The following is a 17,098-nucleotide window of genomic DNA, read 5'->3' as shown; positions in this document are numbered from 1 at the left end:
GATGAGGCTTCCCACCTCTTGAAATTTAAAACAGGATCCTGATTATAGAGGAGTAACTGGAATATTGTCTCAAGGTATCAATTAAAACCAAATCACCAGTGCCTTCCACAGCATGTATAAAGAATGTAAGGAAAGATGAATTACCAACAAAGTGTACAGATATGTAGCCCAAGCCTGCAAGAATATTATAAGAAAATCTAAAGGTCAGAATAAGTTGAAACTGGCCAGGCAAGCAGGGAGGAATGAAAACAGGTATTTCAGATACATTTGAAGCAAGGCTAGATGAAGGAACTATTGGGGTTGCTACACAACAAGGAAGGTAAAATGCTAATATATCAGAATGAAGCAGGAGAACTGCTCAATGCCTATTTTGCTTCAATTTTCTCCCCAAAACAGCTCTGTATGATTCAGCAGACACCTTGACAAGGGATCCATAGTGCAAATCAAATCTGACAAGACGATAGTCAGGAATCAACCTAAATGAATTTAAATTTGCAAGGCCAAATAAACTACATCCCATAGTACCGAAGCGATCCACCAGTGTACTCTCTGAACCACTTGCCATCACTTATGAGTAATCTTGCTGAATAGGTGAGATGCCAGAGGACAGGAGAAGGGCAAACAATGTCCCTTCAAAAAGGGCAGAAAAAAATATCAGACTAGTCAGTCTGATATCAGTACCAGAGAAAGTATTATAATGGATTAAATAAAAGAGTCTAGAAGCTTCTAGATGACAATGCAGTGATCAGTAGGAGCTAGTAAGGATTTGTCAAAAACAAAACTTGCCAAACTAATTTTATATCTCTTTTTCATAAGGTCACTAGTTTAGTTGATGTTGGAAACACTGCAAATGTCATTTTTCTGGATTTCACTTAAGAATTCAGTGAAGTCCCCCACAATATTTTGATTAGCAAACTGATTAAATGTGGAATAAATGGGAACATTGTCAGATGGATCCATAATTAGTTGTAAAAATATGTTCAAATAGTCATAATTAATGGCTGTACTTCAAGCTGGAAAGAAGTCTCAAAAGGAGTGCTACTGGATTCTGTCCTGAGATGAAAAGTGTTCAATACTATTATCAATACCTTAGATGATGTGTTAAAGGGAATATTAGCAAGTTTGCAGATGATACAAAGCTAAGAGGGATAGCCAATGCATTGGCAAATAAAAACAGAATTTCAGAAGGCCCAGGGCCCTTCCACACAGCCATATAACCCAGAATATCAAGGCAGAAAACCCCACATTATCTGCTCTAAACTGGAATATATGGCAATGTGGACTCAGATAACCCGGTCCAAAACAGATAATTTGAACAAGCAGTGTGATGCTGCAGCAAAGAAGACAAATACTATTTTAGTCTATATAAACATAACAATAGTTACCAAGACAAAGGAAATAATAGTCCTACAATATTCTATGCTGGTTAGGCCTCACCCAAGTCCTGTATTCAGTTCCATACACCCCATTTTAGAAAAGATACAGACAAGTCAGAGAAGAAAAGAAATAAGGTTGATAAGGGGTATGGAAACCAAAACGTTGGAGGAAAAGGTAAGCGAGCTGACAATTTTTAGCCTGGTGAAGAAAAAAACGGAGGGGTCTCATCATCATATTCTTTAAACATCTAAACAGCCATCACAGAGAGGAAGGCTGCCTACAGCCCCTGGGAGTTGGGTCAAATCTGATGGCTTTAAGTTATAGTAAAAGCTAAAGGTTTCCCCTGACGTTATGTCCAGTCGTGTCTGACTCTGGGGGTTGGTGCTCATCTCCATTTCTAAGCCGAAGAGCTTAGAAATCTAAGCTCTTAGAATCTTAGACACCTCCAAGGTCATGAGGCCAGCATGATTGCATGGAGAGCCATTACCTTCCCGCCAGAGCGGTACCTATTGATCTACTCACATTTGCATGTTTTCAAACTGCTAGGTTAGTAGAAGCTGGGGCTAACAGCGGGCGCTCATTCCGCTCCCCGGATTCGAACCTGTGACCTTATGGTCTGCAAGTTCAGCAGCTCAGCGCTTTAACATACTGTGCCACTGGGGGCCTCAAGTTATAGTAGGGTAGCTTTATTTCATTTGAACTTCTTTGGCAGTAAATGTTATTTTACTACTGAACCACTTGATTAGAATGGTAGTGGGGTCTCCTTCTCTGGATGCTTTCAAAAAGAGACTTGATAGCTACCCATTGTAGTTACTCTAGTTGGTTTTCCTGCATTGAGTGGGGAGGGGAGGAGGTACATTTGATGGCCAATGGAGTTATTTCCAACTCAACATTCCAACCAGATTCCACACTGAAGCATGACAACATTGTTCTTCCCAAAAAATCTGTGATGGGATGGAGGCAAGGCAAATGCAGGGAGGCAGGCAGAGTTACAAGGGGCAGTTTCCTTTTCGGACAGGTAAACTTTGCTGAAAGGACTGTTCATTGTTTCATTTATTTATCCTATATGCTGCAAAGAGACACCCCCCCCCCCCCGGTAGCTTCCTTTACTATATGGAAATAGAGGAACAAAAATTCCTTGTTCCCAGGGGTAGTCAACTACACCCAGATGTTCCAAAGGATATTTTGGATTGTAACTGTGACCTTAAACCAAAAAAATGACTGCTTTCTCTGAGCGAGGTAGCAGTAAAAATATTTGAGTGGTTTCCAATCAAGAAGAGTTTAATGTGTTGTCGAAGGCTTTCATGGCTGGGATCAAAGGGTTGTTGTGTGTTTTCCGGGCTGTATGGCCATGTTACAGAAGTATTCTCACCTGACGTTTCACCCACATCTATGGTAGGCATCCTCAGAGATTGTGAGGTATATGGGAAAACTAAGAAAGGAAAAGTTTATATATCTGTTGCAGGTCCCTCCCATAGATGTGGGCGAAACATCAGGAGAGACTACTTCTGGAACATGGCCATACAACCCAGAAAACACACAACAACCAAGAAAAGTTTATTGAAAAAATACAGGATTACAGTGGGGGAGAGGTGGTGATTTGAACTGCAGGATAAAAAGATCCTAGGGGAGCAAAGTTATCCGTGCTATTATACCACATGGAGGCCACTCCTTTGTTTTGCATCAGAATTCTTTTCTTGCTCCTTTTAAAACTGGAACCACAAAGTATGCTTGTATAATTGTATACTCATTCAAAAATTCTGAGAATCCCATCTGCTTGTGTGTGTGTGTGTGTGTGTGTTAAATTTAGCTTTCTTAGTTAACAGTGCCAGAGAAGTTTCCCAGTCCAACCAAACATCAGGCTCCAACTCATCTGTCTGGGAGATAGAAGGGGCATTTGTGCAATCCAGGTGCTGGATGAACGACCAGCTTTCAATCCAGGCTGGAAGTAAAGATCAGAGGAACAAGAGCAAGGCAAAAAGAAGAATCAGAGAATCAAAGGAAAGAGGCAAGCAAGCAAGGCTGGCGCTTATGAGATCATGGAAAAGGCATGTTGTTTACAGGTGGCAAACAAAATGACATTGACCAGTTTGGGGAAACATGGGGAATTATGACAATTACCCTTGAAAAGACTAAGGCTTTTTGGGAACACGCAGAAGCTGGAGAAAGTACACAAAAACCTTGAGAACCAAGAGTACAAAATATTTTTTCTTCCCCTCCCTGCACCCAATCAGAGAAAGAGAGAATGACAATCTCTATCACATTGTTAGTGCAAAGCTGCTTTGTTGTTATCATTTACCCACAAAACAACCTTGCAAGGTAGCATTAAAGACAACACGATCTTTTAACGGGAGAAAACAATCCTCTTAAAGCCACCTGATTTGCTCCTGGCAATGGCAGAATGCATCTGCCATTACGTCTGTGTCCAGACGTAATAGCGTGATTATTTATGAAATAGAAAACCTACATCTGTTTAAGGGGATTCAATGTTTAAAACAATAGCCAATTAGCTTTTCACACACTTACAAAACAACAGCTGACATAGCACAGCCTTACCCTGGTGTATATTCTTGCCACTGGCTATTTACATTTCTGTTTTTCATCTTGGCTAGCCTCCTCCCACCCACCACCCCACCCCACAGGGATTCTGCATGTTTAATGGCTGCATAACATAGAGAAATTCAGTAGCTATATCATTGCCCTGTCACTGCATCACCATGTTCAGAAAGCAACACCTGTTGAACTTCAACCAGTGAAGAGGCTCACAAAGGTTTGAATGCTCTTCCAGAAAGAAAGGGACAAACCTTCAGCCGTTGTATGGCATGCTCCTGTTGGCTCAGTGAAAGAGACAAGGGAGCCTGAGTCCCCCCACTTTGGAGAAATACAGGCTTACAAGATGTTTAAACTCCTTGCCCTCTGGTTGCAATCATGCAGGGCATCTTTACAATCATCCTTCTACTTTTCCCATTAACAAAACACTTAATTTGATGCATATCCAGGGAGTGGGAAATGCCCACTCAACCCCACAGTAAGCACTTGTGCTTAACACTGGGCTAATTAATTAATTGCAATGCTTTGGTGCTGACTAAACCTCCACCATTATATGCATTTTATTCTCCTTTCTTGTAGAGAGAAGGAGAAATGCTGTCCACCTTCCTGTAAAGTCACCAGCAGGGTTTTACTTCTAACAGGTCTGGGTTGTATTTGAAAACGCATCCCCTTGGGGCCGCTTCACAGGTTACATTTTGAGATGTCACACAAAGATGTTCTGCGTGTGTTATCTACAGTGGGGCTGTCTGTCATACAGCACGTATATCACACAAGTGCTCTCATCAGGGAGACAGTATTGCCTATGTTTCCCTGTCGAGTGTACACTTGTCTACATAATGTGTAAAATGATCCTCACGTGAATTAAATGAGAGTTCCTAGTGAGGCGCTGGGCAACCTAATAAGAAAAGCACTTAACAGGGAGTTCAATGCCGCGACAATCACCCAACGCTGTTTGAAATCTTAACCTCTGAATAGTTATTTCTCCCTGTAATCCAAAGCTCATGTTCATATGTTGACGCTGGAAATGTCTGGAGCTTTGTTTTACAGATACAGAACTCTTGATTCCCCAAATACCAATGTGCTCAGAATTTTAAAACCCTAGCATTAACAGTTGCATTCATCCCTTATTCTTCTCCCACAGAGCTAATGTACAGGAGGACACCAACATTAAATATAGATTCAAAACAGGTGATAAAAGATACACATGTCAAAAGGATTAGAGGCTATGCCAAATGCTAGTTTGCCAAAAAGATACTTATGACCACTTTTGTGGCTATCAAAAGGCTCCATTGTTAGAAATTACTAAGATTAAACCAGGATTTGCTCCAAACGGAAGATCTGACTGCCTTTCATAGTAGAGGAAAAGCTCAGTTCAGATAACAATTATATTCTGCATATAAGCCCAGCTGTGTAGCACTAGCAAGCGAAGAGCACTGCAGGCTGGAGGGGGCAGTTGGGTGTCAGGTGTCTATCTTCTGCTTTGGAAAGAATCACAGAATCATAGATTTGGAAGAGACTACATGGGCCATCTAGTCCAACCCCCTGCCATGCAAGAAAAGCACAATCAAAATACCCCCAACAGATGGCCATCCAGCCTCTGTTTAAAAGCCTCCAAAGAAGAAGCTTCCACCATACTCCGAGGCAGAGAGTTCCACTGCTGAACAGCTCTTACAGCCATGAAGTTCTTCCTTATGTTCAGGGGTTATCACCTTTCCTGTCATTTGAACCAATTGCTCCATTGAGTCCTAGTCCCCAAACAGCAGAAAACAACCCTGCTCCCTGAAATCCTTTCAAATATTTAAACATGGCTCTCATGGGTTGCTGAGTTTTTCGGGCTATATCGCCACGTTCCAATCGCATTAGTTCCTAATGTTTTGCCTGCATCTGTGGCAAACATCCTCAGAGGTTTGTTGGAAATGAGGCAAGCGGAGTGTATATATATCTGTGGACTGTCCAGGGTGGGGAAAAGAACCCTTGTCTGTTTGAAGCAAGTGTAAATGTTGCAATTGGCAAGCTTGATTACTCACAGCAACCCAGTGATTCCAGCCACGAAAGCCTCTGACAACACATGGCTGTCTCCTCTAAACCTTCTCTTTTGGATCCACAGTTCTTTAAGAAATTACCTGTCACCTGAAGAGTAAGGGGCGAGGCCATCTGCAGCTCAGGGCCCTTCTACACTGCCATATAACCCAGAATATCAAGGCAGAAAATCCCACAATATCTGCTTTGAACTGGGGCCCCTTCCAGTCCTTACATCCTAGGATCTGATCTCAGGTTATCTATTTTGAAATGGATTATATGAGCCCGCACTGCCAGAAAATCTGGGATAAGCAGGTATTCTGGGATGAGATCCTGGGATATAGGGACTGTGTAGTAGGGTCCATAGATATCAGAGTCCACACTGCCATATACTCCAGGTCAAAGCAAAAAATGTGAGATTTTATTCAGCTGTGTGAAGGGGGCCCCAAGGATCTGCAAACCCAAGGGCCCCTAAACAACTTCTTTCCTCATGCCTCTTCTAAGAAACTTCCTTTGCTTCCTCCTGAGGCAAAAAAAACTAACAAGGAGCCAGAAGGAGCACCGAGTTTGGAAATGCACTTTGCACACGTTCAACCCGGTGCTCTTCCTTAGGGCAGCACATTTAAGGGCCCTTCCATACAGCCATATAACCCAGAACATCAAGGCAGATAACCCACATCATTTGCTTTAAACTGGGTTATCTGAATCCACACTGCTAAAATAAACAACTTCAATGAGAATTTTATACAGCTGTGTGGAAGGGATCTAGGACTCAATGGAGCAATGGGTTCAAATGGCAAGGAAAGAGATCAAATATGAAGCTGTGGAAGAACTTCCTCTCTGGGCTGTATGGCCATGTTCCAGAAGCATTCTTTCCTGACGTTTTGCCTTCATCTATGGCAGGCATCCTAAGAAGTTGTGAGGTTTGTTGGACACTAGGCAAGTGGGGTTTATATATCTGTGGGAGGTGTTAGCTGGTCATGATTGATTCATGTCCAGATTTTTGAGTATTTTAATACTGGTAGCCAGATTTTGTTCATTTTCATGGTTTCCTCCTTTCTGTTGAAATTGAAATTTCCTCCTTCCTGATTGAAATTGATTTCAATCTCCCAACAAAGGATTCCCCCAGGCAGTAAGCAGCCAGACCTTGAAGCTGAAAGGCTATTCAATGCTAATCAAGGTGGCCAATTGAAACATTCACACCTGCTCCAACAAACAAGAGTTCTTGCCTCACAACCTCTGAGGATGCCTGCCATAGATGTGGGCGAAACGTCAGGAGAGAATACTTCTGGAACACGGGCATACAGCCCGGAATACATACAACAACCCCAAGAGTTCTTTCTCCCACCCTGGACATCATTCCGCAGATATATAGAGCCCACCTGCCTAGTTTCCAACAGACCTCACAACCTCTGAGGATGCCTGGCGAAACGTCAGGAGAGAATGCTTCTGGAACATGGCCAGACAGCCCGGAAAAGTCACAGCAACCCAGTGATTCCGGCCATGAAAGCCTTCGACAACACAACATCCTCTCTGCTGTGTGTGGATGGAGTCTCCTTCTGTGGAGGCTTTGAAGCAGAGGCTGGATGGCAATCTGTCGGGGGTGCTTTTCCTACATTGGGTGGTTCTTGGGGTCCACGATTCTATGGTTCTAAGAAAGCGCCTGGCAAAGGATTCCTGCTCCCTTAAAAGTGCGGGGCATCCTTTCTTCCCTGCCTCCCTCCCTCCTCAGAGACTTACCCTCCGCTCTGTGGGAAGGGAAGGGAAAGCGGCTCGCTTAACACTCCGTCAGCGAGGAAGGAAAGAAGGAAGGGAAGCGCTCTCCTCCCTCCTCAGAGCCGCCCCGTCGAAGGGCGTCGAGGGGAAGCGCGGGAGCCTTCCTCCGCGCGTCTTTAGCTCCTCTCCGCCCGCAGCGCCTCCAGCGAGCCCTCTGCTGCCTCGCGACGCCCGCCGGCATCCTCGGAGCCCCTCAGGGGAAGCGAAAGGAGGCGCGCGCCCCGCCTCGTGCCCCTTCCCTCCGCTCCCTGTCCTCCGCGAGGCAGCAACAGCAGGAGGCGGGAAAGAGCCATGCTTCCCCTCGCTTAGGAGGCAGCCCGCGTTTCCTCGCGCTCCATGCTCTTTCTCAATGACGGAGCGCAGCGCCCTGCCTGCCGCCGCTGCCCGCGCTGCAAAGCGTCGCCGACACAACTCCGCTCCTCGCTGCTTGCCCGCCCGCCTCCTCTTGGCACGCGCAGGGCCCTCTCCGCCAATGGGAGCCCGGCTCGGACTCCCTGCGCGGCCCTGATTGGCCCAGGAGCCTGGCCCAGGAGCCTGGCCCAGGAGCGCGGGGGGGAAGAGTGTTGTCTTCGGCCACAGCTAGCTCTACCCCTTTGCTTTTGATGAGAGTTGGGGAGTAAAGTCCCGGATGGAAGGATTAAAGCGTGTGCTAGTCGAACCCCCTCTAGAGTCGTGGTCGCTCCCCACCCTCCGCACACATATACAATACCTACCTGTGAGGTATCTCACATCCAGTTAGAACAGGCATGGGCAAACTTGGGCCCTCCAGGTGTTTTGGACTTCAACTCACACAATTCCTAACAGCCAGTGAGTGAATTAGAACCGGACATCCTGAGGAGTTAGGTTGAATAATAATAATAATAAACTCGGGGCGGCTCACAATGTTACAAAAGTAACAGCGCAAATACATTAACAATATACACAGTTTAAAACATAAGATGATGATATAGGCCTTAAGAAGCATTGCTAATAACAAGGCAGCAGGAGACGACGGGATCCTGAGTTGTTTAAAATCTTGGAAGATGATGTTGTCAAGGTGATGCATGCCATATGCCAGCACATATGGAAAACACAAAAATGGCCATCAGATTGGAAACAATCAATTTATATTCCCATACCCAAAAAGGGAAACGCTAAAGAATGCTCAAACTTCTGTACAGTGGCACTTATTTCCCATGCCAGTAAAGCAATGCTCAAGATCCTGCAAGGAAGACTCCAGCAATACATGGAGTGAGAGTTGCCAGATGTACAAGCTGGTTTTAGAAAAGGCAGAGGAACAAGAGACTAAATTGCCAATATCCGCTGGATAATGGAGGAAGTAGGGAGTTTCAGAAAAATATCTATTTCTGTTTTTTGACTATTCTAAAGCCTTCAACTGTATGGATCATAATAAACTGTGGCATGTTCTTGGTGGTATGGGGATACCAAGTCATCTTGTCTGTCTCCTGAGGAATCTGTATAAAGACCAAGTAACCACAGTAAGAACAGACTTGTACAAGATTGGGAAAGGAGTACGGCAGGGCTGCATACTCTCACCCTGCCTATTCAACTTGTATGCAGAACACATCATGCGACATGCAGGGCTTGACGAGTCCAAGGCTGGAGTTAAAATTGCTGGAAGAAACATTAACAATCTTAGATATGCAGATGATACCACTATGATGGCTGAAATCAAAGAGGAACTGCGAAACCTTATCACCTAAGTGGAAGAAGAAAGTGTGAAAGCTGGTTTGAAATTAAACATCAAGAAAACCAAGCTTATGGCAACCAGACTGACTGATACCTGGCAAATAGAGGGAGAAAACGTGGAGGCAGCGACAGACTTTGCATTTCTAGGCGCAAAGATCACTGCAGATGCAGACTGCAGTCAGGAAATCAGAAGATGTTTACTTCTTGGGAGAAGAGCAATGACCAACCTCAATAAAATAGTGAAGAGCAGAGACATCACACTGGGTGTGTGTTGGGACTTGTAGAGCAGGAACCGAGGGTGTTGGTAAATTCAATGGACTGTTTAGCGTGTAAAGTAGGTCACCTAGGCGTTCAGGTTTGCTCTTCCTTATTTAGCTTTTGAACATTTTGAGAAGGGCAGTTTCATCTTATTTATTTATTACAACATTTATATCCTGCCCTTCTCACCCAACAGGGCACTCAGGGCGGCTTACAATAAAACACACATATAAAAATTGTACAACACACTTCATCCCATATCGTTTTTACTCTGGTAACAGGTGGTAAAGCTCTCTCAGAATTTGTTTCAAGTATTCCAGTTTTACTGTTGCAGTCCTGTTTCTTCCAGTTATATTGTTCAGGAGGCTGTGACTGATAAGTTTCCCCCGAAAACTTTATCTGAGGCTTAGAGGGGCAATTTGTAATGGTGGAAACTCTCCCACTTTTTTGACATGTGATTTCCAATAAAAGGTCTTATTCCAGTCTCCATTAACACTCTGTTTATGAAAATTCCATGTTTATGATGCAAATATGAACACATAGAGAGTAGCAACTGTGGGATTAGAGGACTGGAAAAGGCTGCAATGAGTCTTTTATGAAACTGTCTCTTTGGAAGCCAAAACAATGACTGTAAATTTATCTGACTTATTTGGAGTATTTAACAAAAGCCTTAGAGAGTGGAGTACATGACTTTTGTTACCCCATCTGTTCCAGTTTAAAGTACTCAATGAAATACAAAGTGCCAGAGTGCCATCAGCAACAATCTAAAAGGACCAGCTTGAGTCATCAAAGCAGGTGCTTTGACCTCCTTAAGATGACATCCTTTCTGTCACTTTGCTTCTACCGCATATTCTACCTATTCACAACAAGCTCCAAAATTTTCATCATGTCTGGACATCCAATCACATCACATATGTCAGTCCTAAACATTGTGGCCAGATGATATGCTATAGAATTTGTGTACATCCATGCACACATAGGAGATGCTAGAACAGGAGGTGGGGTCCCTGTTGGTCAAGGGGCTATAGCGTCTGTTCCTATCTCTCATCTATACCAGGAATTTTTCATCATGTTGAAGAATGGAGGTCTGCATCCCATCTGGGATCTATGTGCAACATAAACTAGTCGGGATGGTTATATTCACTTCTTCCATTCATCTTATGCAGAAGGTTGGTTGCTCTGTCACAATCAGGGGCGGCCCTAGGTAATTTCGCCTTGCAAGAGAACCTAGTGGCCACGTCCCGTCCCCCCCCCCCCCGATATTGCGCCCCCCACCCCCAAGGCCCCGCACATACCTCCTTCGGCGGTGGCGAGGACCATCACCTCCCTCCCAGGCGAAGGCCTCAACTGAGGCCTAGCTCTTCCCACAAGGCGTTCCGCGTTCACCGTGGAAGGAGGCGATGGTCCCTGCCACCGCCCTCGGCAAATGCGGAAGGCCTAATCTGAGGCCTAGCTTTTCTCGCGAAGTCTCGTGAGTCCTCACGAGAAGAGCTAGGCCTCAGATGAAGCCTTCTGTGTTCGCCGGGGGCGGAGGCAGCGGCGGGGACCATCGCCTCCCTCCTCGGCGAAAGTTGAGGCCTTCGCCGAGGAGGGAGGCAATGGTCCCCGCCGCCGCCCTTGGCGAATGGGGAAGGCTAACTGAGACCTAGCTATTCTCGTGAGGTCCTTGTTCGCCGAGGGCGGAGGTGGCAGCGGGGACCATCACCTTCCTATTTGGCGAACATGGAAGGCCTATATGAGGCCTAGCTCTTCACCAAGGAGGGAAGGGATGGTCCCCGCCGCCGCCTCCCTCCTCGGTAAATTTACATGGTGGCGCTGTCGAGGCCTCGAGAGTACCCCCCCCCCTTGATGTGCCCCTGAGGCAGCCACTTCAACGGCCTCCACTTTGGACCGGGCCTGAATGCACAAGATAAACAGGGCATCAGTCCCCAGAAGTTTCAGAAAGATTCACACATTTACAGATTTTGGGGGAATTTTAAAAGTTGAGACAAAAACAATCCCCCCCCCCCCAAAAAAAAGTGACCACAGCTATCCCATTGAATGTCTGTCGGTTTTTATGACACACAACCACATAACTTCAATTTGGCACAGATTTACATTATTACTTACTTACTTTAGTCCTCTTTGCAGATTCAATGATTTTATTTATTATTAGACTGACTTAAATGGTTGGCTGCTGCAGCCCTCATTGGGACTTTCTGATGCTGAGCACTGTATTCTGGGAAATGTAGTTTAAGACAGGGCCATTTCCATTCTCTGCCACAGGGGGCTTCACCTTCTCAAACTACATTTCTAAGAATGCTGTGTTCTCAGTCTCCCACCCATTAAATTTGCTAGTCCCACCCCCAGTGCCTTCCTTTTGGCAATCAAGAAAAAAAAAAAGGATTGTTTTTCAAAACACTTTATGTTCTCCTGTCTTTACCAAAGTTGCTTAATGCTTATACTGAAAATTAAACTGACCTTGGGAGACATCCAAATGAAACAGAATCTTAATGAAAAGGATTGGTGAGTATTTCGATTCTTATATTCCCCCCTCCACCTTTCCTGCATGTTTCTAATATCGATCCATATGCACAAATTTAACGAATTTGATACAAAATGCAAATTAAAAATGAAATTATGCACACCACTACAAGCTATCCCTTTGCGCCTTTTCCTTCCTTTTGCTTTTGGTGGGAGTTTGGGAGTAAAGTCCCAGATGGAAGGGTTAAAGCATGTGTGAGCCGAACTCCCTCTAGAGTCATGGTTGCCCCCTCCCACACACATATACAATACTTATCTATATCTATCTATGGACCATTCACCGCAAGGAGAATTTGGGGAAGTGGGAAGGATGGAGAGAGGGGGGAAGATGTCTGTAGTTGATGGCTGTGAGACAACCTCTTGCTCCTAAAATATTTAAACAAATTTGGATTTGGAAGTGAGCCCAGAGCCAAGAGCAGAGGGGGAGGGGATGGCAAATGGTACAGATCTTTATGGAGATGAATGAGGAAGGAGGCAGGGAAAGGGGGGGGGGGTGTTGTTGAAACTGTTTCCTCTCTGGATGGAAAAAGGCAGTGCTTTGTCCCTCTTTGGCCCCTTCTACACCGTCATATAATCCAGATTATCTATATGATCTGCTTTGAATTGTATTATATAAGTCTACACTGCCACATAATCTGTTTCAAAGCAGACCATCTGGATTTTATATGGCAGTAGAGAAGGGGCCTCCCATAGACATTCTCTGTTTCTCTTACACACAGGAGCAGGACACAATCCAACCCAAGTGATAGAATCAACGTGAAAGAGACCCCCGAGGGCCATCTAGTCCAATCCCCTGTCATGCAGGAAAAGCACAAACCAAGCACCCTGATAGATGTCCATCTAGACTCTGTTTCAAAGACTCCAAAAAAAAAAAAGGAGATTACACCAAACTCCTGAGTTCCACTTTTAAACATCTCTTACGGTCAGGAAGTTCTTCCCAATGTTCAAGTGGGATCTCTTTTCCTGTAATTTGAACCCACTGCTGTGAGTCCTAGCCACTTCATCACATTGAGAGGGGAAAGCATGGTTGACTGTCCTTTCGCGTTCTGCCTCCCCATCAGACTCACACATGGAAACTTAAGAGCTGACAATCTTACATTCATCACAAGGTCAGTATTATAGTATTATACTTCCTCATCTCCATTTCTAAGCTGAAGAGCTGGCATTGTCCGTAGACACCTCCAAGGTCATGTGGCCGGCATGACTGCATGGAGTGCCATTACCTTCCCGCCAGAGCGGGGGGAGTTAACTATTAAAAACTGGAGAGATAAATTAGTAGATTATATCCAAATGGACATGCTGACAAAAAGTAGCAGAGCAGGAAATAATGAAGAATTTGTAAACAAATGGGGGCTGGCACTTGGGTTGGAAAAGAAGACAATGGTAGATTTGAATATTGCCATAAAGGGGATGTAATGTAAGAAGATATATGGGTAGTTGTTAGTTAGTTATGTGATCTATATTGAGGGGTGTCGGAGGTCAGGGGGAGTTGGGTTCACAGGTGTCGGGTTAGAGGGATAAGAAATGTTAAGGTATAATAACTGTACAGTCAAATTTGATTTTTCACATGTTTAATGAGTGCTGACTGTATAGTATTTTGCAAACTTGTTTATTCTGTTGTTTTTTCTTTTTCTTTCTTTTTTTCTTTTTTTACTGTCGGTTTTATTTTTATATACACTATAAAATAAAAAATGTAAAAAAAAAAGATCACAAAAGTTATAAATGAGAAAGACCACACAAGCCAGGAAAGGTTACAGCAGTGTGCTTTAGCCTGAGCCTACTGGAAAGGGCACAATCTTACCCACCTTTTCTCTTCATTGCTGAATGAATGTGAGTGCAGATTACTTTTGTACTTGGAGCGTAGTTTGCACCAACTGAAAAAAGCGGACAAAGAGGGAGAAAAATTGGGCCCTTTCAAAAGCAGCTGAAAAAGAGGGGTGACAGAGGTATAATTAGGATTGTCCCTGCCAACTTGGGAAGACCGGACTGTGGTGCAGCTGGTTAATAGCCAGCTGCAATAAATCACTACTGACCAAGAGTTCATGAGTTCGAAGCCAGCCTGGGTCAGGGTAAGCTCCTGACCATTAATAGTCCAGCTTGCTGTTGACCTATGCAGCCGAAAGACAGTTGCATCTGTCAAGTAGGAATTTAGGTACTGCTTATGCGAGGAGGCTAATTTAACAAATTTACAACACCATAAAAATCTCTAGCAGCGTCCGGAAGTATTCCATCAAGGACTTGGTGTCACAAGTGGATGGTGAAGCGGTAGCTCCCCCCGTGGCCGGAATCGAACATACCCTCAGGAAGCCAGAAGCTGGAACATTAAATTGCCTCTGTCTGTCTATATGTGTTTGTCTATATATGTCATGTGTCTAATGGCATTGAATGTTTGCCACTATATGTGCATTGTGATCTGCCCTGAGTCCCCTTCAGGGTGAGAAGGGCGGAATATAAACACTGTAAATACTGTAAAGAAGTAGTTGAAGGGGGGAGTTGTCCAGGGAGTAATCTGGTCCATACTAGTGTATACAAGGTAGAAACATTCATCACACATGCACATTTCAATTTCATCCTCTCCTCCTGCTTCTCCCAATGCTAAATTCAGAGGTCTGCTTCTTTTTGAGGGAGAAAAGAGGCAGAAAGAATGCAAAGTACGCAAAACAGTGTGCCCACCCTCCACCCACCATTTCGATTTTCCTATTCCAAATCCCTGGGTAGTGCAGATCCCCCAACATCAGAAACACACCCAGCAGAGTGATCCAAGCAGGAAGCTGCCTGGCTCAGAGAAGCTCTGCAGGTGTCGATTTGATGCAGTGGGATGAAGGGGTAGAGATGAAGGGGTGCAAAATGGAATTTGTTCCTCCAGCAAAGATGAGACTATATAGGAAGCAGAGGGGGTCCCAACAGCCATTTAATAAGCCTTATTTTATGGTAGAAAAAGGGACCATTTACGAGCGGGAAAAGCTAGCCTCTTTCCCAAAACGTATTTTCTATTAAGTCAATCCCTTAAAATTTTGAAGGGGATTTTCGAGGCTATGCCTGCCTGTGCGTTTAAATAACAAAAGCCTGTGGGGAGAGAGGCAGCAACATGCTGAGGGAGGATCAGTTGCAGGATGGGTACATTAAATGCCGGGTTATGCAAATGAGGAATACACCAGGCTGCTCTGGAAGCTGTCTATACAGTCATTATCTATTATTATTATGCCCCCCACGTTCCTCCAAGGAACCCCTTCCTGAAGCAAGCAAGAGCTCATTTTTCTAAAAAAATATATTCTCTCTTTCCCCGCCTGTGAGGTAGATGACAGAAATGTGGGGAGAACAAGAGGTTCACAGTCATTAGCTGGCTTCACAGATGAGCAGAGATTTTTAACCCAGTTTCTCTGGTCTGAATACAATAATTTCTCAATTGCTCCACAGCAGCTTTCTTTCTTTTAGTGGTCTGAATGACCAATGTTTTGTTGTTTTCACCAATGCCAGGCCTATCATAGCAGACTTCTTTGTGGCAAGGACTGGAACTATAGAACAGCTTAATATGAGAGATGCCTAATGGCTTAAAGGAGCCCCCGGTGGTGCAGCAGATCAAACAACTGAGCTGCTGAATTCGCTGACCGAAAGGTTGCCGGTTCAAATCCAGGGAGTGGTATGATCTCCCGCTATTAGCCCCAGCTTCTGCCAACCTAGCAGTTCAAAAACATGCAAATGTGAGTAGATCAATAGGTATAGCTCTGGAGGGAAGGTAATGGTGCTCCATGCAGTCTTGCCGGCCACATGACTTTGGAGGTGTCTGCAGACAACGCTGGCTCTTTGGCTTAGAAATGGAGATGAGCACCAACCCCCAGCGTCAGACACAACTAGGCTTAATGTCAGCGCTGTAGTTCAGGCTGGTTAGCAGCCAGCTGCAATAAATCACTCTGATCAAGAGGTCATGAGTTCGAGGCCAGCCCGTGTCGGGGAGAGCACCCGACAATTAAAAATAAAATATAGCCCTTGCTTGTTGCTGACCTGAAAGATAGTTGCATCTATCAAGTAGGAAATTTAGGTACCACTTATATGTGGGGAGGCTAATTTACAACACCATAAAAATCATCCAGCCGCCGTTGGAATGAGGAAGTTGCCGTTGCAGTGGAATCCAGCTTACCCTCAGGAAGCAGGAAGCTGGAGAAGGTTTAAATTGCCTCTGCGTCTGTCTCTGTTCTAAGTTATATGGCATTGTATGTTTGCCTTATATGGGTACAATGTAATCCACCCTGAGTCCCCTTCGGGGTGAGAAGGGCGGAATATAAATACTGCAAATAAATAAATAAACCTTTACCTTAATGTCTTAAAAGCAATAACATAAAAGAGTCAATGCTGTCCAGGTGAAAGTACCATTAATATTTGGTCAAAGGGGACTATGGCATAATTTGTTCCCTTCAAAATTCCCTTTATCATGAGTTTAGTTCTAACAGCAGCTAGGGACTTCATCACATTTGCTGCCAAAATCTGGCACTGCCTGGCAGGAAGCATAGGGAATCCGTCACCCCACAGCCCATATCGCCCGGCTTCCTCCTTACCCTATCCCACAGGGGGAAGCATCCCCTCCTGACTTTCCCCCGTTGATCCTAATGCAACAGGGGAAGCCTTCCTCGTTGCCACGATGGTGGAATATGCTGGCTCTTCATTTTTGCCACAGAGCCCTGCCAGAAGTAGATGTACATCGTAGAATGAGAGTTGGAGGGCTCCGTGGCAAAACTGAAAAGGAACCAGTGTATGCCACCAAATTTGCCCCGTCTGATGAGGTTTAAAGAAAGTGATGTGGATGCATTTCCACAGCTGATAATTCTCAGAAAGAGGCACAGTTTTACTTCTTTGTTTCTTGCCTGAAGACAAAGGAAGTCAGGAGAAATAGCACCTGGGCTTGCCACAG

General features: G+C 44.7%; 1 protein-coding gene across 4 annotated transcripts in view; it reads right to left on the bottom strand.

Annotated features, from left to right (window-relative positions):
• brinp2 (BMP/retinoic acid inducible neural specific 2) overlaps positions 1–8,145 on the bottom strand; it is a 117,726-nt gene extending 109,581 nt beyond the window's left edge. For all 4 annotated transcript variants that reach the window (XM_062977761.1, XM_062977760.1, XM_008108951.3 and 1 more), the window contains exon 1: positions 7,687–8,145. The gene's annotated coding sequence lies outside the window, so the exon portion shown is untranslated. The remainder of the gene's footprint in view (positions 1–7,686) is intronic.
• Positions 8,146–17,098: the final 8,953 nt, after the last annotated feature.

Source organism: Anolis carolinensis, chromosome 4 (genome assembly GCF_035594765.1).
Source record: "Anolis carolinensis isolate JA03-04 chromosome 4, rAnoCar3.1.pri, whole genome shotgun sequence".
NCBI lineage: Eukaryota > Metazoa > Chordata > Lepidosauria > Squamata > Dactyloidae > Anolis > Anolis carolinensis.
Note: the sequence above shows the minus strand (reverse complement) of the source record. Positions and strands in the feature narration are given on the sequence as shown.